Here is a 26,863-nt window from a genome sequence, read left to right as displayed (position 1 = left end):
TATATAGGGGTGTGTGTAGTGGGAACAAGCCACCATCTACTATTTGAGAGAATTATAAACCGAACTTCCTCAAACTTTCTGAAGTATCTCCTGAGTTTTAGAATGTGCTGGACTGGAACTTTCCAATAGAATGTTGTGCAATGGTAAAACTATTCTATATCTATGCTGTCGACTATAGGAGCACTAACCACCTATGGCTGCGTGGCACTTGAAATATAGCTAGTAAAATAGAAGCACTGATTTTTTAGTTTTATTAAATTTCAATGATTTAAATTTAAATAGGTCCATGTGGCTAGCAGCTTCAGTATTGAATAGCACAGTTCTAGATAATATATTCAGACTTCAGTCATGGCATCTACATAAAACTTACCTATAGTAAGCTCATATAAAATTCAAAGTCTTTAAATATATTCCTGTTTCTTTAAAACTTATAACTAACATTATTTCAAACAATTGGTAGTGGTAAAAAAAAAAAATACTGTCCTTGGCATCAGTCTCTGCTGGCCTTTAGCAGAATTCTCTTTGGGAGAGGCATTTAACCTTTAGGTCTTTATTTTCCTTAGCAGAAAAAAGAGGGTCTCCAAGTATCCTCTGCTCCAATACTTTGTGATTTACATTAAGATTGTTTCTAGGGACTAAGAGTGAAGAACACAGAGAAATCAGGAACACATTCTTGTTTTGAGTGGTGGGGGTTCGCTGCTTTTTTTTCTGTACAGATTTTCTTCTCATGGCTTTTCCACTTTCATAATTTCTGCTATTATCTCCATGGAGACACAGCCCAGATATAAATCTCTGCATGTAACCACTTAAACATACTCTTGTCTTACAGTTACAATCATCTAAGATTCTTTTAGAATATCTACTCTTTAGCGCAACGTAAGCGTACCTGTTAGCCTGAATTGTTTCCATCTGCTGAGATCGGGAAGGTGGGGAGCCACAGGTTTATGGGGAAGGGTGAGCACAATAAATGCCTAGTAGACAATCAAGCAGAAAACCTGAGAAGGCAGATTGACAGGAGACAAGTTCAGAGAGGTAGGAGTTGGAGACATATATTAGTATTTCTTCAATATACAGAAGGTGTTGGGTCTAGAGTGAGTGAAGACAGAGAAGAAGCCTGAAGCAGAAGCTCAGAGGCATTCTAGAATTTAGGCGTGGGCAGCTGGAGAATGTTCCATAGAGTGTACTTGCAATAAGCAGCCTCCAATCCCTGGAAAATCAGGAGGTATGGTTTTTCAGAGGTCAAGTTAAGACAGCTGTCCACTGTTCTCAATTTTCTAGCTTAATGGTTCTCAGACTTGTGTATATATCACAATCACCTGGAGGACTTGTTAAACCACAAATTGCTAGAAGCCCACGTACAGAGTTTCTGACTCAGTAGGTCTAGAGTTTGACCCAAGAAATTGCACTTTGATCCCGCTCCCAGGTTGTTCATGCTGGTGCTCATGCTGCTTGTTCAGAGACTAAATATGAGAACCACTGTTATCAATGAAAAGATGTCTAACTGTGGTCCACAGAATATTTGTGAGCACCTAATCCATTCTTTAATTTTTATCTATTCAGTAATTTATTGATTTATTAGAAAGTTATAGGCACTGTGCTAGGCATGAGGAATGCAGTACCTAGTAGAAGATTTTCATGTAATCATATTGTTTATAGTGCAACGTGTAAGTACAACAGGAGAGGCATGGACAAGGCGAAGTGGCAACATGGGGATGAAAAAGAGGTAAGAGGGGTTTTGAACCAGGACTATTGAAAAACAGGTGGTGTTTAACTGGTCAAAAGGGGGAAATGCATTCCAGGATGCATATGTGCAAAGACATGGTAGGGGGTGGGGTGAACACGCAAGGCATGTGCATAAGATGCAGGACATTGCAAGGAATTTGACTTACTCGATTATAGAGTTTAAAAAGGTAGGGGAAAAAGATGAGGCTAGACTTAGATGCGTGTCATTTGTTTTATTGTTTAGCTTTTTCTCAACATCTCATTAAGTTTAGAGTTTACAGATATGAACAATAATATTGATTTGAAAAGCAATATAGGGTAAATCATTAGGGCTGTCCTAATCAGAAATTTTAATGACTAATGTATTAAAATAATTTCCTTTAGAAGTGATATAAAAGGTAACATGAAAATGTATTATATAATTCTATTTATATGAAACATCTAGAAAAGCTAAATCTGTAGAGACAAAAAGCAGATTAGTGGTTGCCAAGAACAGAGAGGAAGGAGAATAAGAATGACTGCTTAATGGGCCTGGGATCTTTTTGGGGAGTGGTGAAGATATTTTGAAACCAGACAGAGGTGATGGTTGCATATCACTGTGAATGAAGTAAATGCCACCCAACTGTGCATTTTAAACTGGTTAATTTTGTGTTATGTAAATTTCATCTTAATTAAAATATGTTGGAATTATTCAAATTATAAATACAATGCCTAAAAATTATATGTCCCATTAAGAATGCAGATTAGGGCTATTCTAATTTTCATGTATGTCTAGAAAGAAATATCAGGCAATTTAATCTCACAATATAAAGGTTGTTATTAACCTGGTTGAACACTATGATAGGAGTTTTTAATGAATAAAACACAACTGAAACTAAATTCAAGAAGCTTGGTATTTTAATAAAGATAAGCTTTTTTGATGACATTTACTGACTGCAAGGTCTGTATTTTTATCTCGAGTATTAATATCTTAAAATGGCTTTGCATTGTTGAATGTGCTGCTTTTCATGTGACTCACATCTGAAATAAAACCAGTCTAATATTGCAAATATACAGATTGATTAGTGTCAGATTATCTCAGTACCTAAACTATTTCTAAGAGGAAAGCATTCATTTTTCATTGAAGTATTTACAGTAAATTTTAAAATTATGGAAAAAACATACCCATAAATTTATCCAATATGAACACAGCTATTGTTATTTTGTATATTCCCTTCCTTTCAGTTTCTTTTTAAATAGCTAGCCTTCTTTTAAAAAGAATCTTATTTTTGGTTCTCTGAGGCAGAAAATTGAGTTTATCATATTCTTTTTCATAGCGGAACACATCAATGTTCTCTTCAAGGCTTTTCTCATTTTATTTGATTTTTTTCTCCTTCATTTAAATTCCACTCTAATTTCACACCCCCTACCCCCAACTAGTTACTCATTTTTTTATATTCATTGAGATGCATACATATACACATACTGGAGAGATATATAGTGTTGTTTCGTTAATCTGTGTTTTTAATTTATGTAAATGATATCATACAGCTCTCCTTCACTCCAGCCTATGTTCTTTTTTTTTTTTTGAAATGAGTGTTGCTCTGACACCCAGGCTGGACTGCAATGGCACAATCTGGGCTCACTGCAACCTCCACCTCTCAGGTTCAAGTGACTCTCCTGCCTCAGCCTCCCTAGTAACTGAGATTACATATGCAAGCCACAATGCCTGGCTAATTTTTGTATTTTTGGTAGAGATGGGGTTTCACCATCTTGACCAGGCTGGGCTCAAATTCCTGACCTCAGGTGATCCACCTGTCTTGGCCTCCCAAAGTGCTGGGATTACAGGTGTGAGCCACTACACCCGGTCTTCACCTTATATTTTTAAAGTAATTTCTTCATAGCTATCCTTTCTGTTCTTCAATGGCCATTTTGAGTGTTTGGTTTCAACTGTTGTATTTTTCATTCCGGTTATCTCCAGATGTTACCTTCTTATGTCTGTTCCTGCTTCATGATTCTAATACTCTCTCTTGTTTCCTTGAGGATATTTATTTTATTTAAAAATCTTTATTATTACTTAATTTAGTTCATTAATTTGGCTTCCTCTATTACAGAGTATTGAGTTTGTTGCCTTCCTCTTATAGGGCTTCTGCTCCTCCTGCTGAATTTAGGGAGTAGATTCAGGTGTGGCGCCATAGGGTGGTAAGCCTCGATGTTACCACTTGGGCTAGACCACTGCCTCTTCCCATCCTTTCCTCTCTCATACTTAATGTCTCATACTTGTTGCTATTTCTCGGTAATCCACTCCATATATTTTCCAGGACATGGCTCTATTCTAAGAGCTGATTTCCTTGGATTGAATCACCTAGACCAGTGGTTCTATAATGTTTGCATGCATCAAAATCATCAGATATGCTTGTTAAAGTGCATAATTTTGTGTTCCATAATTTCTGATGCAATAAGTTTGGGAAGGAGAAGAGTATTTGAATGTCTAACAATTTATGATATAATGCTGATACTGCTAATCGGGAACCAACTTTGAGAGCTACTGACTCAGACAATGGGATTAAAGAGAGGGAGGAAATAAATAGGTGTTGGTCTACCTACCTGGCATTTACTGTTTTTTGCTTTATTTTTTACTGGTTCCATGATCTATCTCAACTTAGAGGTTGCCCTGAGGTCTCTGGCTATCTCTGGTTGGTCCTCCTGTTGTTATACTGCTTGGAGTTGGTAATTGGCTGGACTGTGAGTCAGGACCACATGAGCTAGGATAAAAGGTATACGGAGGACATTTTAGTCTATTCATGGTTTTGTACCCCCTTCTACTCTTACAGAACTTTTCCCTTTCCCTCATGGTCTTGCCTGACTTGGACCTAACCAACTTCTGTTTCCTCAGAGCTTTTTATAGTTTTATGATCTGAAACTAATCAGTCTTCCTCTCATTTGTGCAGATCATTTGTCCAGCACAAGGGCAGATCCAGCATCTTTTGGTGATTTGCTATCTTGCCAGGCAGGCGGGCATCCTACAATTTCTACATAATTTTTAAAAATACTGCACACTTAGAGTATTGCAACTTGTTTTTTGTCTACCTAGCACCTGTCACCGTACCTTATGGTTTATAATTATGATGCATAATGACCATAATGATGGAAGAATATAGCAATAATACATTACTTGGGTAACTATAATTCATCTAGTTATCCCCCTACTGTTATATGCTTGGGATTCTTTCCATTGTCTCAACATTATTAATAGAGTTAAATAGATACATTTTTTATAAGTACAAACATATTACTGTGCACTTTCATTTTTTTTTCCAGTATTCTGAAAGAGTTAGGCCAGCTTCTGAAAGTGCTTTAAGTTCTGGGTTAATCTGGTTTTTTGTGTCTGATTCATTTTCTGTGTGGGTGGTGTACTGCTGTAACCTTGTCACTGACAGAAAAGTTCAGATTTCATTCTCATACTGTAAAGAGAAAAGAAGTCTGTCCTTGAAGTTCTCTCTGACTGAAGCATTTGCCTTTAGACAATGATTGTCTACACTCTTCCATCAACACTCTGGTACTTGTTCATGTCAGTTCTCCTTTGAATTGAAATTGTAATTTCCTCTGTTCATCTAAACTATTTTTAAACTATGAAAGATCGTATCTAAAATACAAAAGTTATGCTCCAGACTAATCCTGTCCAGATTTGGTAGTGATCATTATATTGTTCAGTGCAAATGAAGTAATCAAATGAGGAGAAAACACTTCTTTTCTAATTTATTTGGCCAAAATGAATGTTCAGATAATACACTTTTAGTTTTTACATAAACCCATAGTATTTTGGTAAGCAGCATCTGAAAATAGTTAATGAATCATCATGGGAACTTGAGAACTGTTGATTTAAAAAAGGATGTGAGCAGTTCTTTAAGTCAATCTCTTACCTCAAAGCAAAACTTATCTACGTGCTAATGGTCTGTCAGTTTTGATCAGACCCCTTTCACGGCTGGAAGAGCCCTACCTTATTAGAGAGCCCATTATTTTTAGACAGCTGAAATTAAAAGTTCTCTATTTTTTTAAATTAATGCCTATCCTTTCAATACCTACTTAAAGATACACAGGCTTCCTTTTGAAGTGATGAAGCAAAAGGCATATTTCTCCTTACCATAGTCCTTGAAACATTTGAAGATGTCTATTTGGTCTCCTTTTTGTATTTTCTCTCTTCTTTGAGATAAACATCTTTAGGCCATTCAGGATTTTTTTTTCTATTTCCCTTTTTCTTTTCTTTCTTTTTCTTTTTTTAAACATTATGATGCTTATACCCCTAATAATCTCAAATGCCTTCCTGGATATTTTCCAATTTGTTCATATTCTTAAAATAATGGTTCTAGGGAGAACATAGTAGCTACAAGACACAGTGGAACTACTTTATGTTCCTGTGGTCTTGACTTCAGATATGCTGCTTTACAAATATCTTAGAGACTTTGTCCAAAGTTGTTATCATATGATATTTCTCTGTGATATACCTAGAGGTACATATTATTTCCAGCAATCTTATCTTAGAACACAGTTGCTGAGAGATGGCATATTTATTATGAGATAACATTTAAATTGGTCATAATTATTTTGTAAGGGCTAAAGCCATAGTGTTTTCAATAGGAATACAGTTTATAATGATAGATGAAAAGATAATCATTTATACCTGAGAGCTAATCTTTAACTGCAGCTTCAGTTTAATGGCCCATAATAGGAGAAAAATAAAATGCAAAAAATAATTTTAAAATATGCTACAACTAGAAAAATAGGCAGTGTTGTCTTTCTAAAAGATTTGTAAAGAATCTGACTTAACTCTGATAGGATCTTACACATCAAAATCTCCTAACCACACAGGTGACTGACCCCCTAATTCGTCCCACCTACGTGGGAATCACTTGCAATATGAAAGATTATTTGAGAGGTGATTCTATTTTTTAAAAAACTGATTATTTCTTTTTTTTCCTAGTTCCTACTCTATACAGATAATCACATTGATAATTTTAAGCATTTTGATTAGATTCTATTAGTCTATTTAAAAGAAAATTAGTTAATGGTTAATGACATTTATTATTCAAATTAGTCACAAGAGTCAATCTAGCTATCTTTAAAGATATAAAAATAAAAATATGGTACACTTAGTGGCTAGTCTTTTTAATATAAATATATCTTAAGATTTTTTAATTGTTAAATTTATGTACAAAACTATATAACTATCTTTTTGTGGTTTTGCTAAGCATAAACAATACATTGCTCAGTTTTTCCTATTTTGGGCCTTAGTATAAATACCATGATGTTTTCTATATTTTTCTATTTTCTAGGTGCTTTTATTCAACATTATGTTCATGTGATAGTGACACATGGATATGTGTTGTGTAGTTCACCTATTTTTATTTCTATACTTTTAGTAGTCTAGAAGAGCATGCCATTTATTTTTAATACTGTATGTCACAATTCATTTATTCAACTTACTGTTGATATATAATTAGATCATTCCTAATTTTTGCTTTTTAAAAAATCTATTATAGACAATGCTCCTAGAAATATTCTTCACATGTCAAATGGTACACAGATGCAAGAGATTTCTACCACGTAAACTCAAAACTGAAGGTGCTGTGTTGTGAGGTATGTGAATGTTTAACATTAGCAGATTTGCCTAAACCATTTTTAAAGTAATTATATCAACAATATATGAAAGATCTTCTTACTCTTTGCAAACATTGGGTTTTGTCAGGCTTTAGTATTTTTCCCAACTGGAGGATGTTCTGTACTTAATTCTGATTTTAGTTTGTAAATCTCTGATTACTGAGATTCAGCATATTTTCTTTTTAATAGTTCCACAAACAATCTACCTGGTTTACTAGCAAGGTAAAGAAACATATAATCTTACAGAAATTACTTAAGAGCACAAAAGAAGTTATACACTCTATTCTTTTTTATGAAGTTAATATAAATCAGACACCAAAACCTGATGACTAATGAGAAAGTAAATTACAGGCCAATCCCACTCATTAAATTATCAATAAATGCAAAAATTCTGGGCCAAATATTATAAAGGTAAATCCAGCAATATTTTAAAACCTTAATACATAATTATTAACTTGGGATCAATCCAAGAAATTCAAAGTTTATTTAACATTAAAAAATCAATTAAGGTAATTCACATTAACAAATTAGAGGAAACATTATATTATCATTTTAATAGATGCAGAAAAACACATTTATTAAGTTTCAACATTTTCTCATGACTAAAACTCTGTAGTATTCCAGATTGAAGAAGACTAAAATGATATGAAAAACTGAAAGGAATACATGATGTTAGATTAGATCTCAGGATCAGGAAAACATTACTATAAGGGACATTATTGGGGAAATTGACAAAAGTGGAAATGGACTATAGTTAATCGTGTTATATCAGTGTTAAGTTTCTTGATTTTGATGACTACATTGTGGTTAATAAAGAGAGTATCCTTGTTCCTGGGAAATATATACTGAAGTATTTAGGGACAAAGGAGCATTATATCTGCAATTTACCGTCAAATTATTTTAGAATAGTGGTGTGTGTATAGATATGTATGTTTACTGGTCATTTTCCTTCCAACTTTTATTTTAGATTCAAGGGTCTATGTGCAGGTTTGCTATATGGGTAAATCGCATGTCACGGGGGTTTGATGTTCAGATTATTTCACCATCTAGCTAATAAGCATAACACCAATAGGTAGTTTTTTGATCCTCACACTCTTCCCACACTCTCGAGTAGGCCAGGGAGTCTGTTGCTCCCTTCTTTGTGTCCATGTGTACTCAATATTATCACATATCACATATTAGTGACAATATGCAGTGTTTGGTTGTCTGTTCCTGCATTGATTTGCTTAGGATAATGGCCTCTAGCTCCATCCATTTTGCTGAAAAGGATATAATCTCATTCTTTTTTTATGGCTGTGTTTATTCCATGGAGTATATGTACCACATTTTCTTTATCTGGTCTACCACTGTTGGGCATTTAGGTTGATTCCATGTCTTTGCTGTGGTGAATAGTGCTGTGGGAAACATACACATGCATGTGCCTTTATGATGGAGCAATTTATATTCCCTTGGGTATATCCTCAGTAATGGGATTGCTGGGTCAAATGGTAGTTTGTTTTTACTTCTTTGAGAAATCTCCAAACTGCTTTTCACAATGGCTGAACTAATTTAAATTCCCACCAACAATGCATAATCATTCCCTTTTCTCTGCAAACTCACCAGCATCTGTTAGTTTTTGTGATTGTCCTTTCTTTAAAGTTCTTGATTAGAATGTCTTTTTCCTTTTATGATTCATAGACTTAATATTCTTAATATCAATTCTTATATTGTTATGAATGTCATACATATACATTGCTAATAAAATTTTTACTACATTAAGAATTTTTAGGCCAGGCGCGGTGGCTCACGCCTGTAATCCCAGCACTTGGGAGGCCCAGGCGGGTGGATCACAAGGTCAAAAGATCGAGACCATCCTGGTCAACATGGTGAAACCCCGTCTCTACTAAAAATACAAAAAATTAGCTGGGCGTGGTGGCGTGTGCCTGTAATCCCAGCTACTCGGGAGGCTGAGGCAGGAGAATTGCCTGAACCCAGGAGGCGGAGGTTGCGGTGAGCCGAGATGGCGCCATTGCACTCCAGCCTGGGTAACAAGAGCGAAACTCTGTCTCTTGAAACAAACAAACAAACAAAAAAAAGAATTTTTAAATTTAGGATCTTAATTTTAATGCAATTGAAGTATATCAATCTTTTTTATTATGTCAGTGAATTTTAAATATTGAGTCATTTTAAAATTAATTTATTATTTACCCTGAGGGTGTGAAAATAATCTCTATTTAATATATTCTTAAAGTTCAATTGATACATGTTTTTGAATGCCAGGAATTATATCCATCTATGTTATATGTGGGCAAATTAAAACAAGAAAATATTCCCATGTATTTCTTCTGGTATTTTTAAAATACCAAATAAATAAATATTTATTTGGTATTTTAAAAAATATCTGTTCTGTTTAGAGTTTGAAAACAAAATTTATAATTATAATCTGTTTCTGAGGTGTTTCTGTCTATATGTTTTAATTCTTTAGAAAAGAATTCAAAAAAATATTTGATTCTCTTAATACCTATTGTTCTGTTTCACAGCACCCTAAAAAATTCTAGACTGTGCTAGGACACGTGCTATCTCCACATTGAACAGAACACTTTCTTCCATGAATATTTCATTACATTAAGGTATCACTCAGTCAGGTGCACACACTTTCCAAAATCACATCTGAAAACTGATATCACTACTAGAGGGGAATGTCTTTGTTTTAATCGTTATATTCAGGTGATGATGAATAATTTTCTCTTAGTATACAGAATTAGAATTAGCATTTAAATTCATGAAAACATGAGAGGTAAACAACAGGTTTAGTATAGTCTCTTAGATTTTGGTATCATGTCTGCTAATACTTTGCCTAAAACGTCACAAACATTTTCTTCTAGGTTTTATTTTTTTCATAGCATTTTAAACTTTCAGCTCTTATATTTAGTCTATGATCCATTTTAAGTTCATTACTTTTGTGTATGATATAGGAAGGGGTCCAGCTTTATTCTTTCACATATGGATGCTCATTTGTTCCAGCATAACTTGTTGAAAAAACAATTCCCTATTAAATTATTTGGTACCCTTGAAAAATAACTATAAATTTAAGAGTATATTTCTGAGCTCTTCTATTTCATTAATCTATAAGCCGATTTTTATTATCATGATATCTGAATACTTTAGTTTTGCTGTAAGTTTGAAATCAGTAAATGTGAGTCTTCCAATTTTGTTCTTCTTTTTCAAGAGTGTTCTTGTTATTCTTGGTCTGTTGTGTTTTCATTTGAATTTAAGGATAGCCTTATAAATTCTCAAAGGCAGTTAGCTGGGATTATGATAGAGATTGTATTGAATCTGTAGATCAACTTGGGACTATTGTCATCTTACAATATTAAGTTGTCTGATTCATAAGCATGGATGTCTTAATTCTAACACTGTTTTATAATTTTCAGAGTACAAATATACACTTCTGTTAAGTTTTTTCCTAGGAATTTTATTTTTTGATGCTACTGTAAAGAGAATTGTTTTATTAATTTCACTTTGAGATTGCTCATTGCTAGTGTATAAGTGTAATTAATTTTGTGTTATGACACTGCTAAACATTGTCCTTCATTATTATTATTATTATTATTATTATTATTATTTTGAGACAGAGTTTCGCTCTTGTTACCCAGGCTGGAGTGCAATGGCGTGATCTCAGCTCACCGCAACCTCTGCCTCCTGGGCTCAGGCAATTCTCTTCCCTCAGCCTCCTGAGTAGCTGGGATTACAGGCACGCGCCACCGTGCCCAGCTAATTTTTTGTATTTTTAGTAGAGACGGTGTTTCACCATGTTGACCAGGATGGTGTCCTTCATTATTAAGCATGCTGTTAGCTACGGGTTTTTTCTAGATGCTGTTTATCAGATTGATGAAGTTTCATCTATTCCTCCTTCACTGAGTGTTTTCATCATGAAAGGGTGTTGAATTTGGTCAAATGCTTTTTCAGCACTACGAAATAAGAATATTTTCCCCTTTACTATATTGATGTGGTGTGTTATATTAATTGATATTCAGCCTTGAATTATTAAGGCAAATGCCACTTGGTCATGGTATATATTTCTTTTTAATGTTGTTAGATTCAGTTTGCTAGTGTTTTGTTGAGGAATTTTACATCTATATTCATAAGAGATATTGGTTGGTAGTTTAAAAATATTTTTAATTTTTGTGGATAAATAGTAGGTATATGTATTTATGTGGTGCATGCACTATTTTGATATGGGTATGCAATACATAATAATTGCATCATGGAAAATGGGGTATCCAGTTCCTCAAATTTTAATTTTTTTTTGTTACACAATATCCAGTTGTATCCTTTTAGCTATTTTTAAAATGTACAATTAAATTATTACTGACAGTAGACACCCTTTTGTATTGTCAAATAGAAGATCTTACTCATTCTTCTGTTTTTTTTTTTTTGTACCCATTAACCATCCAACATTTCAACGACTCTGTTACTACCCTACCAGTGTCAGGTAACCATCCTTATACTCTATCTCCATTAACTCAATTGTTTTAATTTTTAGATCTCACAAATTAGTGAGAATATGTGATTCTGGTCTTTCTGTGCCTAACTTACATGACTTAACATAAAGACTTCCAGTTCTATCCATGTTGTTGCAAATGACAGGATCTCATTCTTTGTTAATTACTGAATAGTTTCTTTTTGTTATTCTTTTTCTGAGGCTTATGTGAAAGATTTCCTGATTCCCATAATTGTACAAAACTCCAGAGAACCTTTTATATTTTAATGACTAGAGTAGGCTGGGTGAAGACAAAACCACTATGGTGCTGTCTTTGTGGAAGAAGACTTATTTTCATCAGCCTCACATAGATAGCTTTTTGGGTTACAGAAATCCATTTACACAGCATTAGCCTCTAATATGGCTTAGGGATATAGAGGGTCCAGATCAATCTCTCTGCCATGGACACTTAAGGGATGAGAACTGGATTATGCATTTTAATCTAATTTCAGTTGTGTTCACTTTACTAGGAGTGGCTCGAATGTGAAAGCTGACCATAATTCTTAAGAATTGGGCCTGAAATGTAATTCAGAGGAGGACTTGTCATGAACAGAGTTAATTCTGGGCTGAAGGCAGAATTTAGAAATACTATGTACTGGATCTAAGGCAAATACAATGTCCTGTGAGCACCTACTATACTGTGTAAAATACTGAAAGCCTAGGCATTCAGAGTGTGCTCAGCAGACCAGCAGCACTGGAATTACTTGAAAGTTAGAAGTATAAAATTTGTCAGGCCCCACCCCAGACTCACTGAATAAGAATCTGCATTTTCAGATGTCCAAATAATTTTTTAGCACATTGATGTCCAGCTCCCTAGGAATCTATGAGTTTTCTATATCTGGGCTTGAAATCTCTTTATTGAACTTAAGGCATAAAAGAGCATCCTTGGGAATATTCTTCTTTGGTAGAGTTCAGAAACAGTGATCAAAGTACCAAGAAGCAGGTAGAAAATATACTTGAGTCTGAAGGCATTGTGGGGACTGCAACTAGCTAGTTTTTCCAAGAAGAGTTTGGACTCTCACATCCCCAATGTGGATCTAGCATTGGAAGTAGAGATGACCCTTTAGTATTGATGGGGAAGCCTTTATTTTTTAGGGCTTTATTCTTAGTGACCAGGCATGATTATAAGGCAATCCCTGTACTCTCCCACCTATTTAGGTTGCAAATAATTAGCTTGCCCTATTTCTCCAGAGAATGAAAAAAATTGTTATGTACATTAGAATGATTTTAATTTTCTTGTTTCTGTGGTTGTTTTCTAATTTATCTCAGCTTCTGCTCTTTGCCTCTCCTGCTGTCTCTGTATTGTCTGGGTAATATCTGGTTTTGTATTACCTGCCTGAGGAGGCAGCCTGAATCAGCCTTCCTGGCCACAATGTACCCAGCTGATGCCAATTATCCAGAGCCAATTTAGATGCCTACATAGAGCAATTGATTCCAGCGGCTTTGAGAGTCTACTGTGTGGGATTCAAGCCTGGGGAACCAGAAGGCTGAGTGGGAGTAATCTCCAGGGGCCCCAGCTGGTGAGTTCAGAGGCAGGGTGCAGAGAGGTTCCTATGGATTCATCTCAGCGAAGGGATTTAATTTTATTCCTTTAATAAACAAGAATCTGAGCTTCTTGGAGCTTTAGTTCAGGGAACATCAAACTTCAGAGAATTGTGATTGGTCTAGGGCTTTATTAGAGATAGCTGTGCTGGGTTGCCTTGTGTCAGTATGCCTGCTGGGAAATTTGTCCTGATGTCCTTAAAAGAAGAAAGAGATCCTGGAAGTTAGTAATTAAATGGGCCTAGTCATTAGTGTTAGAATGAAGTGGGGCAGGGAGCCAGGCTGCATTCATATTTATTCAGAGAATGAACAATTCCCATGAATTGTTCAGTTTGGAAATGTTTAACTGTGAGAAAATTATTATATTTTAACTTCATAGGCTTATGCCTAGATTTATAGGGTACCATGGTTTGTGTACCCTATGGTGTTTTTGTGTGCATAAGATCTTTGAGTGCAGTGACCATAATTCATGGCTTGCTTTTGTTCACCAAACTTAATAGAGAATTGATAAATATTCACAAACATTATTTGGATGTATTAAAATATGAATTAATAGATTTAAGATAATCAGTTTTCTGCTTTGTCTGGACATGTTGAAGGAAATTTCCTGAATTAAATAATCTCTATGAGATAAGATTATGTTTGGAAAACCTTCATTTTATCACATTTATGAGTGAATTATTTTATCTAAGCCTTCTTTATAGTTCTCAGAATTATTTAGGCAAACCCTTGAAAACACATTTTTGGAACTGATTTTCTTCTAGCATACCCTATGTACATAAGTATGATGTAATCTACGTGTATCTACATTCATGTTTCGTCCCAGTCAGGGTTATGAGGATTACAAAATTGTTCTAATATCTAAGGGCCTGTCCTGAGTTGGAGTTGGCAAAGGTGGGGTTGGGGATGGAAAGGAGGTCTCCATTCCCACTGTGAGCCCAGTTCAAACCTGAGTGAGTCTAGGCCTACACTCTTTGCAAACAGGTTTTCCACAGTTGCCCAGGTAGGGTCCCAGTAGGCCTACATACAAACTTTGTCTTTTTAAGTCACTGGGTGTTTTAGAGTTTGAGGGGAAAGGAGAAGAGGCTGGTATAAAGGACTTCAGTCGGTTCCTATTCTTATCTGCTTTCAAGTGAAATCCATTTATCCTAAAATGTTGTAATAGATTTTAGGGCTTAAACTTTTTTCTCTCTAGCTTGTGCCTTCTAACCTCTGACTCCTAGGCTTGAGAGAAAACTACGTTTTCTTTTAGTAAAATGTGTGTGTGTGTGTGTGTGTGTGTGTGTGTGTGGTGTTTTAATCTAACACAGGTCTGTCTTCTCCAGCTATCTGTTCAGTAGGTTCTTGCCCTTCCTTCAGTCAGCTTTCTAGAACTGTGAAATGCCAGGCTATCTATTTATTTCCTTGTCCAGGAAAGACCTCTGTTCTGCTTTGGAGACTGTGAACTCCAAACTGCTGGTTCAGCTCTGTGTTGTGACTGTGCCTTTGCCCTCTTGCCCAAATTCTCTGTGTCTCTCTGCCCCTAGCCCTCTTTCTTCTCAACTTTTCACACCCTAGTAATAAACAGATCGTAGGCACTTCTATATGTTGTTCTAGCTCTGCTAAAACCAAATGAGTCTTATGTAGCAGACATTTAAGGCTATTTAGCTATTAAATCAAAGCTTTATGGAAGGTTATTAATTACTAATTTTCCTTTTAAGCCAGTTATTCAAAAATGTAGATTAATAAATTATAGTAACTAATAAAGTTTTCAGTTTATGTAACAAACCAGAACCTATAATAAAATTTAAAATATTTAAATAAATAAATAAAAATGAGAAAACAAAACAACAACAAACCAAACAGTACTACATTAAATTTAGACAATACCAGAAAGTTTGGGCTCCACAGGAAAAATAGCTGGGATTTTTTTCTCTCTCTCTTTTTTTAAATTGTACCTTAAGTTGTGGAGTACATGTACAGATCTTGTAGGATTGTTGCATAGTACACACACGCCATGGTGGTTTGCTGTCTCCATCTCCCCCTCACCTACATCAGGCATTTCTCCCAATGTTATCCCTCTCCAACCTCCCCACCCCCCACTGTTCCTCCCCTAGCCCCCCAAACCCCCAACAGACCCCAATGTGTGACATTCCCCTCCCTGTGCCCATGTGTTCTCATTGTTTAACACCTGCCTATGAGTGAGAACATGCGGTACTTGGTTTGGTTTTCTGTTCTTGTGTCAGTTTGCTGAGAACGATGGCTTCCAGATTCATCCTTGTCCCTGCAAAGGACATGAACTCATTGTTTTTTATGGCTGCATAGTATTCCACAGTGCCTATGTGCCATATTTCCTTTGTCTAGTCTATCATTGATGGGCATTTGGGTTGGTTCCAGGTCTTTCTATTGTACACAGTGTCCACATTAAACTATTGTAAACAGTGCTGCGATGAACATGCACTGTGCATATGTCTTCATAATAGTACGATTTATAATTCTTTGGGTATATACCCAGTAATGGGATTGCTGGGTCAAATGGAATTTCTATTTCTAGATCCTTGAGAAATTGCCAACTGTCTTCCACAGTTGGTTGAACTAATTTACACTCCCTCCAACAGTGTAAAAGTGTTCCTATTTGTCCACATCCTCTCCAGCATCCGTTGTCTCCAGATTTTTTAATGATCACCATTCTAACTGGTGTGAGATGGTATTCAATGTGGTTTTGATTTGCATTTCTCTAACAACCAGTGATGATGAGCATTTTTTCATATATTTGTTGGCCTCATAAATGTCTTCTTTTGAAAAGTGTCTATTCATATTTTTCACCCTCTTTTGAATGGGTTTGTTTGTTTCTTTTTTTTCTTGTAAATCTGCTTTAGTTCTTTGTCAGATGGATAGATTGCAAAATGTTTTCCCATTCTGTTGGTTGCCGGTTCACTCTGATGATTGTTTCTTTTGCTGTGCAGAAACTCTTAAGTTTAGTTAGATCCCATTTGTCTATTTTGGCTTTTGTTGCTCTTGCTTTTGGTGTTTTAGTCATGAAGTCCTTGCCTATGCCTATGTCCTGAATGGTTTTGCCTAGGTTTTCTTCTAGGGTTTTTGTGGTGTTAGGTCTTATGTTTAAGTCTTTTATCCAGCTGGAGTTAATTTTAGTGTAAGGTGTCAGGAAGGGGTCCAGTTTCACCTTTCTGCACATGGCTAGACCTGAAGGAGATTTTTCTCTTATTTGCTGTATAGGTTGGTAGCTGGGAGGCTTTTTGGGAGTCATTTCAGAGAATGCTGCACATTCTCATATAAACTTAGAAATCATGATCCAATATAGTTATTAGCATCTGGCAAAGTACATCTATGAATACCATATCATACACTGTTTAGATAGGCTTATGAGATAAGTCTGGAGGAAAACAGGATTGGAATTAAACTGGAAATTATAATGATTAAGAAAAAGAATGATCAGTTACAACAGTACCAAGGATCTTTTGGCAGGGAGAGGACCAGCCATTATCACACCAACCTCTTTTAATTTTTACTGATTAGATTTTAGTTTTTGAAGATGTAGTTTTTCAATATATATACTGTTTTGTGTTTCACTGTTTTTCCAAGTAACTGTGGTTTCTGAGTCTTCATTTGTTATTAAATGTAATGGACTTAGTAAGCAATTCATTCATTATAGAATGGTAAGTTAATTTTAATTTCCTTCCTTGTTTCTTATTAAAGACACATTTAGAATAGACCTTTTGTTAATGTGGCTTTGGCTTTTGTTAAGTGTGTTTCCTTAGAAATCATTTCTATAGGTAGGGTTGTTGGGTAAAAGGACATGAACATAACTGTTTTTATAAATGAATAATTTTGAAACTTTTAATGCTAGCAGCTGTGTAAGTCTATAATAAAGTTTCACCATGGCCTTGAGTATCAAATGTAATTTAAAATATATTTTAATACTTTGATATGATTAAATTGTTACTTCAAGTTTGCTATAATTTTATTTTTTATTATGAGGAAAAGCAAGACATTTTCTATTTTGTGTTTACTCTTTGTATTTTCTTTTGTATGAATTCTGTTTATATTACAAGATATGTATTTCTCTTCTCCCTCTATCTGAAGAGTCTAAAAGCAAATTCTACTCAGGGTAAGACATTTTACAACTTTTGCATTAAATATTATTTATATTATAAATATATTTAACTAGAATCTAGGTTGAATTCTCCAAAGAACCTACAACATTGATTAAACTTAAATTTTGGTATGAGTTTTTTTTTCTCCCACTTTCCTTTGCATTATGGTTTATGGAAATTACCTACAATTTTATCTCGCTCTTAGACATGATTAGTAAATAGCAAAATGAAGTCCTTTTATACATTGTGACCACGTAATTAATAACTATATCTAAGGAACTTACATTTGGCAGGACCATCATTTACTGGTCTTTACTGAGCATTCACTTGAATCAGCCGAAAGTACTGAAGACACAATGGTGAAATGGTTCAGACCATGTCCTCGGGGAACTTTGTGATCTAGTTTATAAGAAAGAATAATAAATAATTTAGATAGATGTGCCATAGTAGGAGAAACAAAATCAAGAAAAATTCACAACCAGTTGAGTCCCAGAAGCCCCAAGGAGGTCAGTGCGGTATGAAAGGGAAGCATTTCATGTAACTTTAGCTGAGAGCTGAAGGAGGAGCAGGAGTTACCCGCTGTCTGTAACAGGGCCTTATGTATCCCCACTCTTTTGTCCTGATGGTGATGGTTATTTTTAGTCTCTGTGGGTGAGCATTCATAGGTAGTTTCTGTGTTTTCTCAGAAGGCTCATGTAAGCATCACGGGAAAGAGTCCAGGCCCATGGAGAGAAGCCAGGCAGAATCCCTAAATGCCAAACTCCTCTACTTGAAGTTTGGCATCTCAGTGTCTCGACCTGTTTCTTCAAAAAGGAAACGTTCACAAAGCAGCACTCCAGCCTCACATTCTGGCCCTTGGGGATGTGCTTCAGCAAGTCTGAATGAAACTCATGTTCTAGTACACCATGGCTTGGCTTATAGGAGGAGGGCAGAAGAGCTGTTACAGAGGAAAATGTATTCCGAGGCTGTTATGCTGCTAATGACCAGCATTCTGACACATGAGCACTTTCAAACACTGGAATGCCGCTGTGGACTCATCTGAAGGGCAGCCTCACATTCTATGAACATCACTTCCTATTCCTTTAGGATCACTATGAGCTGAGGTTACAGAGCTATGTAGATTGACCTCACAGCACCCTCCACTTGATTCTAAGAAAATAGGGCCCACCTGACAGGAAGAGTCTTCCTGGGCTTGAATGGCCTGCCATCACTGCCTGCTGTACTTGAGAGACGTGTTCTGCTACCAGAGTGAGTTCCTACCTCTGGTCACCAAGAACTTGGCAGAGAGATGTTATTGCAGAGCACTGTCAGTGGCCCTGCACATGGGAATGCCCTTCAACCAGTTGGGAGCTCTTGCAGGGACATTGAAGCCCTGTACTTCTATCAGCACTGCCTCTACTCAGAAGTGCCTTTAAAGGGGCATCTTGGAACCTCAAAGGGCTCTTTGATCATGCAGGGAAAAGGTACAGCCATCTGAAAATGTACCAGGGAAGGAAACTCTCCCAGTAGGAGGCAGTGTTGGGATAACCGAAGGCTGCTGATTAGCTTCCTCTACCTTCAGAGCTTTCTGCAGCCTCAGGGGAAATTCATGGCAATTGGGTTGATAGCTAGTTTTGCTACTTCTGGAAGACTCTTGTCTCTGTCTTTCCTATGGGTCATGTCCATCTGACCTAAGCTGAGCATCCATCTCAGCTTCCTGACCTTCTTACCTTCCACATGGTGCTTCTTTGACTCATGAATGTGAACAGCCTGAGGAAAACAGGTTTGAAACAGCACAGGCCATCAGTCATCTTCACCTTGACTTTCTCTCATCTCATTGAATATGTAGATGAACGAATCCAGGCTGAGATCCAGATAAAGAAGCTGGCCGCAGAGGTGAGGTGGCTGTCTCTGGTGATAGAAATCAGGATAAAAAGTCTGAAGAGGGGTAACAAGACTTTCCAGCTCCCTGCCCTGGGCCCCACCATAGGAAATCGCAGAAAAGCCACAGGTTGTCTTGTGTTTCTAGTGAGGGCTACAACTTAGAAGCTAATTTTCATGCTTGCTGTGAGTTGGATGAGACAGATGAATAGGAAAACACATCCTTAGGTTCACAGGTCCACTCAGAAACAAGCAGAGACTCGCATTCAGATACAACTGATGAAGAAGAGACTGGCTTTCCAAATCCAGAAGCAGTACAGGAAAGTGGGGCCACTTCTAAATGTAAAGCTGTTTATCCTAGGGATAAGTTGAGGGCATGTAAACCTCTCAGTCTTCTCTCAGATCTGCTGAAAACAACAGTGTCTGCCACTCTGCCAGCCCCATTGAGCCCAAAGCTCCAAGTGAAACCTGGCTTGCACTTGGCTCTTGTCTTCAGTCATGGTATTCTGGAGCCTCAGTCTCAGCTGAGCCCTGCCTCTGGCAGTACATCTGGTACTAGGGACAAGGATGATCTGAGCAGCTTTTTTGAGTTAGGGCCTCCAACTGGCTCCTATTTGGGGCGGAATGCCTCCATTGGCCAGTTTACTGAAACTCTCTAGACCATTCAAAAGAAATTGAAGATCCTGTCTGTGGAGGGACTGTGGCCCACCATCAAGGTGATGCTGGCCTGGCTCTGCACCAACCACAGCTTCCTCAGCTTACATTAGCAGAGTCCATGTAGCCTGTGGGACCACCTGTTGGCTGCTGAACCTGCTTCTTTCTGTGGGAGGCCTTCAGGAGCCAGGCCTGGGCCTGTCCCACCATGCCCATGACCTATTGCAGAGCTGTAGAGGTTCTACCATTCTCAGGTTGCTGCAACTCCTTGAGGACATTGCTCTGTGACAGCTCTCTCCACTGCAGGCTGCCCAGGAGAGGCTGAATTTAGGGCAGGACCCAACTCCATTCAGCATTCAGGATGAAGCTGCTGTGTGCCTGTGTTTCCTCAGAAGCTTTGGCTACTTTGCAACTACACTCCCTGGACAGTTCCTGAGGTTCGACCCTAAGGTGGGTATCTTTGTGAGCACTGTATTTGAAGGACCAGAACATCTATCTCAGCAGCTTCCAGGGAGAACTTCAGGGACTCTGTTTGCCATAGTATGGTCCAGCTTTGGCTTTATTGTGAAGTAGCACAATTCATGACAACCCTCAGGGGCCTCCAGACTCAGTCAGCCTTGACCCCTTACCTGTTTCCCAAACTCAGGGCCTTCTGTGAGCATCTTGCGGTCATCCAGCAACTTCCCACCTCTGGTAAATTTTCCCTTAACATATCCAAGATTGTGGTCAACCAGTGTATGTCCTGAGAAGGGAAGACTACATGGCCTGGGCAGCCATCAGCTTCCTAGAGGGAAGAGAGAGAATCAGTACATTCTATGCCAGGCCTTTGTGTTTGACAGGGTTTTGAGGCCCAGGATGACCAGGCCAGACTCTGATGCCTGGGACCTCTGTGACATTCTTGACTTCTGCAAAGGCCTGCTGGACTTATCCAGGACAGGTACACCTGATTCCAGCAACGTGATTTCTATCATTGCCAGCATCTCTTTGGACAACCCTAGGTACTTCTTATACCCTCTGTATTTGGCACTGGACAGCAAGTGCAGTTAGGGTGGAGAGCAATTCTGACTTTATACTCTAAGGCTACAGTAATCAAAACAGGATAATACTTGTACAAAAACAGGTACATAGACCAATGGAACAGAATAGAGAACTCGGAGGTAAAACCACACATCTGCAACCATCTGATCTTTCACAAATGTGACAAAAACAAGAAATAGAGAAAGGATTCTCTATTTAACAAATCGTGCTGGGAGAACTGGCTAGCCATATGCAGAAAATTAAAACTGGACCCCTTCCTTACACCTTATGCAAAAATTAAGATGGATTAAAGACTTAAATGTAAAACCCAAAACTATAAAAATCCTAGAAGAAAATCTAGGCAATATCATTTAGGACATAGAAATGGCAAACATTTTATGGTGAAATTGACAAAAACAATTGCAACAAAAGCAAAAATTGACAAATGGAATCTATTTAAATTAAAGAACTTCTGCACAGCAAAAGAAACTATCATCAGAGCAAATGGACAACCTACAGAATGGGTGAAAATTTTTGTGATCTATCCATCTGACAAAAGTCTAATATCTAGAGTCTATAAGGAACTTAAGCAAATTTACAAGAGAAAAACAAACCCATTAAAAATGGGCAAAGGACATGAACAAATAATTTTCAAAAGAAGACATACAAGCAGCCAACAAGCATATGAAAAAAAGCTCATCATCACTGATCATTAAAGAAATGCAAATAAAAACCACAATGAGGTGGAAGACACTGTGGTGATTCCTCATAGATTTAGAACTGAAGATACCATTTGACCCAGCATTCTCATTACTGAGCATGTACCCAAAGGGATAGAAATCATTCATTTATAAAGATACATGCACACATATATTCATTGCAGCAATTATTCTCAATAGCAAATATGTGGAATCAACCCAAATGCCCATCAATGATAGACTGGATAAAGAAAATGTGCTAGATATACACTGTGGAATACTATGCAGCCATAAAAGTAGCAAGATTATATCCTTTGGAGAGACATGGAGGAAGCTGGAAGCAATTAAACTCAGCAAATTAATGCAGGAACAGAAAACCAAACACCACATGTTCTCACTTATAAGTGTGAGCTGAATGATGAGACTACATGGATATGGGGAGGGGAACACCACACACAGGAGCCTGTTGGAGCAGGGCTGTGGTGGGGAGAGTATCAGGAAAAAGAGCTAAGGCATACAAGGCTTAATACCTAGATAATGAGTTGATAGGTGCATTAAACCACCATGGCACATGTTTACCTATGTCTGCACATCCTACACATTTACCTCAGAATTTAAAAAACTATACATATATACATATATATACATATATATGTATATATTATATGATTTGCTTTACCATTAAATTTTTGCTTTTTTTCTGTTATAAATAATAAAAATAAATTTTTGTATGTCTTTATTAGAATAAATTCCTACATGTAGAATTACTGAGGTCAAGAGTAAAAATAAAGGTCCTTAATGATACTAAAACTTGTGCTAAATCATAATGACACTAAGATTGTAGGAATTCTTACTCCCAAGTGTATAAGTTTGCACATTTCACTATTTACAATTCAGAGAAATTTTTGCTTGCCAATTTGATTTGTGAAATTATTATTGTTTTTTTGACTGTGAGAGACTGAACTTAATAGCTTAATGGATGTGCTAATTTTAATTTTTTGCCCATGTTCCTTTTCATTTTAAAATTGAATTTTTGCATGTTAAAAATTTCTTGTTGTTATAATCTGCAACCACACCAAAAGTATGTGAGAGTGCAAATTTAACTGGACCTTAATACAATCACCTAAATCAGACAGTTGACTGCCTCTGTATCTTCTGCTTTGCATGCAGAAACCTGCCAGGCTCAGTGTTAAATTCATATGAAGGAACTGACAGGAGGAACTTGAGAAGGAGGAAAATAGCTCAAAATATACAGGGGAGCAAATAAAATAAAGAACAAGAGTAAATTACTTTGAAAAATTCAAACAGAGTTGTTTCTGGTGGGAGATATTTGGTGTTTTCACATAGAAAAAAGAGACGGTTTATTACTGTGGAAGATTCTCCCTTCAAAATATTTGGATGGCAGGTTCTGAATTGCATTTGGAAAGTGCCAGTCTAATAATATGAATGAGGTTGGCCAAGAAAATCTAGGGCCGTACTTACCGTCAAAATAAGATATTATAATTGTATCATATAGTGGGTTTTAGTTCACTCAAGCCTGGAACCCAATTCCACTCTCATCCTCATTTAAAAATGCTTCGGCAGCTATGATGCTGACGTAGGCAAGACATGCTCTCAGAAAACAACATTGGTTAGCAGCAACTAAACAACCATAGTTCTCCTAATTTTAAAAATGTTTATTACATGCGAGAATCATGCTTCCTGAGAAAGCACACCCTCTTTGTGTTCTTTGATGTTACTTTTCTTTCCCTGGTAGGTGTTTTGAAACTGAAGATATTCAGTTAGCCATCAGCAGATACCCCCTAGAATGGATTTTGAAAAACACTGAGATGCACTAGGGTGTCTTGATGTCATTGCTGTGACTTCATGACTCATGTCATAGATGTCTCTTGCATGATTTGCTAATTACTAATTGCCATAAAAAGAATCTTGCCTAATCTGTAGAAGAGCTGTGAGATAAAGGAAATAGAACACTTTATTGTGAAATGATTGGACTTCAGTTGGTTTGCTGAGCAGATGAGTGCCATTGAAGTCAGCCTTTGGCAGTTGAACCACCCAGGTGAAGTCCTCTAATGAAACCTCTAAGGTTCTGTGTATCTACTCATCCTAAAAGTGTTTGTCTTCTAAAAATGTCTTTCAGACTAGGCCATGGGATTGTGGACAAAAGTTTGTCTACTAAGAGAATTAGTCTCCTCATAGTTTTCTCCTCTCTTCATCGTGTATTTGAAGAATGTTATAAAATTCTGCAAAGAAATGACTAGTTTGCTTCTTTTTATCAGTCTTGTGTATAAATAAAAAGCAAAGAATGATTTTTAAAAAAGGATGGGCTCGATGGCTCACACCTATAATCCTAGTACTTTGGGAGGCTGAGGCAGGTGGATTAAAAAGTCAGGAGTTTGAGACCAGCATGGCCAATATGGTGAAACCCTGTCTCTACTAAAATACAAAAATTAGCCAGCCATATTGGCTGGCACCTGTAGTCCAAACTACTCGGGAGGCTAAGTCCGGAGAATCGCTTTAACCCGGGAGGATGAGCTTGTAATGAGCTGAGATCATGCCACTGCACTCCAGCATGGGCAACAAAGTAAGACTCCATCACACACACACACACACACACACGAATGTTATAGAAAACCACAAGGAAATGTTAAGCAGTGCAGTACCTAAATCTTAGTATTTTTATAGAGGTTCTGTTGAAGAAAATAACTTAGAAGCTTTTTTATTATCACATGATTTTCTGATAGGGAGAGTGTTGTCTGTTTAAGGCATGAGAGTTTGTCACTAGTCATGGCTATTGCATAGATGGTTATGGTAGGAAGAGGACCTCTATTAGTCAACTGGTTTCCTTCATTATTCTCTAAAAGGTAGGAAAGAACTTTATTTTGCAGATGAGTGAGATAAAATTAGTCAAGTTAAGCAGCTTTTCCAAAGACTGCAGCTACTACATGACTTACCTAATGTTTAATTCCAGATTTATGACTCCTGAGTAAATCTAGCTCATTTATTAGCACACAAAAGCGTAGAATATCCAATAACAAGGCAGGAAGATGATGTCTCAGTGAAAGGGAGCTAGAATCTAGAGGACACCTTGTGGGCCACAGAAGCAACCCTCTCTCTTTCCCCTTCTTATTGTCATGGTGATACTTAAACTTTTACCTTTATCCAGGTGCTCTAGGGAAAGAAAAGTTAGAAGAGGGAGGAAACAGCTTTGACAGAAGGTTTCCACTCTGATTTGAGAGGCTATTTACCCAAGAAGAAACAGCCTTAAATGGGAAGATAGTGAATTATCTTTACTAGACAGATTTTGAATTTAGAGCGAAATTGGTTTGAAGGTAAGTTATGTTCAGACAATCATTAGAGCTAGACATTTCTTTTGCACATGAGTTGTAATGTGTAAATTTCAGCCTCCATAGATATACTGGTTATATGTGCTATCCATGCAGCCAGAAACTACATTTATTGTGGTTGAATATGTTTTGACTAGAATAACTTCTCTTATGAACCTAAGACTCGAATTTCTATCTACCTCCTTAGTGTATATGCTGGAATTTTCCATATGCAATCTTGTGGCACATAATAACATTTTCACCAATAACAGGCTACGTGTACAATAATGGTCCCATAAGATTATAATTGAGCTGAAACATTCCTATTGCCCATTGGTGTCTTGATGATTCTGGATAGGCCTTAGCTGATGTGTGTGTGTTTGTGTCTTAGTTTTTAATAACAACAAAAACATATAGTACATAATACTTGAGAGTAAATGGCTGTTATTAATGTATTTACTACACTATGCTTTTGATTGTTTCTTTAGTGTGTACTCCTACTTACTAAAAAAAAGTTAAGTATAAAATAACCTCACGCAGGTCCTTAAGGATGTATTCCTAAAGAACTTATTGTTTTCACAGTAGATTAATGCTTCATGCATGTTATTGCACCTAAAGACCTTCCAGTGGGAAAAGATGTGGAGGTGGAAGACAGTGATGTTGATCCTGACCCTGTGTAGGCCTAGGCTAATGTGTGAGTTAGTGTCTTAGTTTTAACAAATAAATTTAAAAAGTAAACAAAAATATTTTTTTTTACAATTTTATAACTTTATTTGATATATTTGGCCATCAGCGATTAGTTCTCATCCACATTGACTGTCTATAGATTTTTGAAACTGGTAACAGGTACATAGGTAACCAAAGTATAGAGCTTTTTTGGTGAATCTTCATCCTTATTACATTTTCTGGACAACTGCACATGATTTGGTATGGGATATTCCCTATTCGTTTGTCCCAGACAGCTTTGTTGAGCCTGGTATCAATGGGCACATCTGGAGTTCCTATGTCCTTTGTGGCAAATTTCTGAATCTCTTTGAGTGCTCAAGGGGTGTGATTCTTCAAACCCACTCCATGGATGCACTTGTGAATGTTGATGGTATATTCTTGGGTCACCACCTCATCGATGGCAGAATGGCTCTTTTTATTCTCGCCACCCCTCTTTGCCAGAGGCTTTCTCCTGGGTCCAAGTTGGAAAGCCAAAAATAAAATTTTAAAAATAGAATAAAATCTTGATATAAGGATATAAAAATATTTCATACAGCTGTGTGATGTGCGTTTTAAGCTAAATGTTGTTACAACAGAGCCAAAATTTTAAAAATTAAAGTTTATGAAGTAAAAGAAATATAGTGATCTACGTAGTTGGTTATTGAAGAAAGAAAAAAATTTAAAATTAATTTACTGTAGCCCATACACACGTATGTTCACTGTGGCACTGTTTACAATAGGAAAGACCTGGAACCAACCCAAATGCCCATCGATGATAGACTGGACAGGGAAAATGTGGCATATAAACACCATAAAATATTATGCAGTCATAAAAAACAATGAGTTTGTGTCCTTTGTAGGGACATGGATGAATTTGGAAACCACCATTCTCAGCAAACTGACACGAAAACAGAAAATCAAACACCACATGTTCTCACTTATAGATGGATGTTGAACAATGAGAACACATGGACACAGGGAGGGAAGCATCACACACTGGGGTCTGTTGGGGTGTTGGGAAATAGGGGAAGCACAGGAGGGGTAGGGAGGTTGGAGAGGAATAGCATGGGGAGAAATGCCAGATAT

The 26,863-nt window shown here is 36.8% G+C and overlaps 1 long non-coding RNA gene across 1 annotated transcript in view; it reads left to right on the top strand.

Moving 5' to 3' along the window:
* Positions 1-1,525: 1,525 nt before the first annotated feature.
* Positions 1,526-26,863, top strand: part of LOC144579774 (uncharacterized) — a 116,318-nt gene continuing 90,980 nt past the window's right edge. Inside the window, exons 1-2 of the long non-coding RNA XR_013528156.1 lie at positions 1,526-1,723; positions 7,242-7,338. This is a non-coding gene — a long non-coding RNA (uncharacterized LOC144579774). The remainder of the gene's footprint in view (positions 1,724-7,241; positions 7,339-26,863) is intronic.

Source organism: Callithrix jacchus, chromosome 16, assembly GCF_049354715.1.
Source record: "Callithrix jacchus isolate 240 chromosome 16, calJac240_pri, whole genome shotgun sequence".
Lineage (NCBI taxonomy): Eukaryota > Metazoa > Chordata > Mammalia > Primates > Cebidae > Callithrix > Callithrix jacchus.
This window is presented reverse-complemented; position numbering and strand designations above follow the sequence as displayed.